Source organism: Cyprinodon variegatus, unplaced genomic scaffold (assembly GCF_000732505.1).
Source record: "Cyprinodon variegatus isolate N-32 unplaced genomic scaffold, C_variegatus-1.0 Scaffold840, whole genome shotgun sequence".
Classification (NCBI taxonomy): Eukaryota; Metazoa; Chordata; class Actinopteri; order Cyprinodontiformes; family Cyprinodontidae; genus Cyprinodon; species Cyprinodon variegatus.
Window position 1 is genome coordinate 116,639 of NW_015151293.1, and position 1,565 is coordinate 118,203.

Consider the following 1,565-nt stretch of genomic DNA (forward strand, 5'->3'; position numbering starts at 1 on the left):
CTGTTAGAAACTTCACCTCCCAGGTTCCTCTGCTGCTGCTTCCAGTTTTCAGGCTGTCAATAAAACAAAGAGATCCCAGAACAGCTTCGCTGTCGGCAAACTGTGATGAAGTTCTTTAAAGAAATATAAGAAATGAAAAAGCTAAATGTTGTTAGGGAAACTGCTTCTCAAACAAGATCCAATATATATTAAAGCTGAATATAAAGGGAAGTTTATGAGTCAAATGTGTTTGTCATGAAATGTTCAAATCCTTCCTAATTTGTTGATTTGAAGCCAAATCGTCAGTGTTTTGGTGATGCAATATTTTTTTTTATTTTTGTGGCAGCTGAGCTGCCCGTGTCTTTGCTTTAAGCTTCCGCTGCATTATCAGTTATGTAGTCATCTTTTTAAATTATTTACACCAAAGTTTTTTTTTTTTTTCTTTGTTTAAATCTGCTTAGCAGAAACCTTTGTAAAAGGAAGCTGTAGGTTAGTTTAGGAAAATCTGCTGCCCTGAGATTATTAAATCATTTTATTAGCTGCCTTCACGGTAGATTTTAATCGTTGTGGTGTTGCCATTTTGAAATTATTATAAACCAAGAGTATCATAGGACATGTACTGTATTTATTACTAACCAGAGGCATGAAAAGGATCGGAGGAAGCCGTTTGAAATCAGATCTTTTCATTTCCCCCCTCATTCTGTATCCTGTTGTCAGGAGTCATTCATTCAGGGCGCATTGCTTTGTTGCATAAACTAAAACAAATGAGCGCTTTAGTTGCCAGTATTTAACATAAGCTACCCCTCCCTCCCCTGGTTTCATACCTGCAGCCTCCGTCTCCTCTCTTATTGTCCATTTAGGTTCTCTGGGTTCTGATGACCTCTTCTTGTGCCGGAACATGTGATGTAATCACTCAGAGATATTATGAATGGAGAACCCAGAAGCTTTGCTCTTCCGCTTCGGTCCGACCCGTGTCGCCGTGGCAACAGCTTTGTGTGTCTCTCATAAGGTCACCATTTACTTTGTTCTGTCAGCCAGGGACTGGAAGCGCTACTTTAAAAACAAACACCTCTCCAACAGTTCAATAATGATGGCTGCCCCATCATTCCGGCAATAAGCTCTTTAATAAATCTCTGTAACACAAATGTTGAACGTCAACTGGATGGATGTTGGATCATTTTTTATTTTTTTTCTCTTGTTCATTTCTATTTCAAGATTTAGTGCCTTTTTTGGACAAGTAGACTGTTGTGTATTTGCTATGTAGAAAATCTACATAAGCCTTTTGTTACTTTTTCATCTGTTCGAAGCGTTGATTTGTTACTTTTAAGGTGTGTTTTTATCGATATTCTATTTACAAGGGAATAAAAGCTGATCAGACTCAAACTGTGTCACTCTTTCTTAAGTATGTCTATTTAGAAAGAAAATCAGTTAAAAGTCTAGTGATGGGTTCTCTGCTTTGACTAGGCCATTTTTACACTAGATGTTTTGTCTGAGCTCGTCCCACTGAATGCAAGTCTTGACAGGTTTCCCTTTTTCTCCTTGGATTAGACTTTTTAAGAAAAGTGGCATCGTGCCGTGTTTACCTG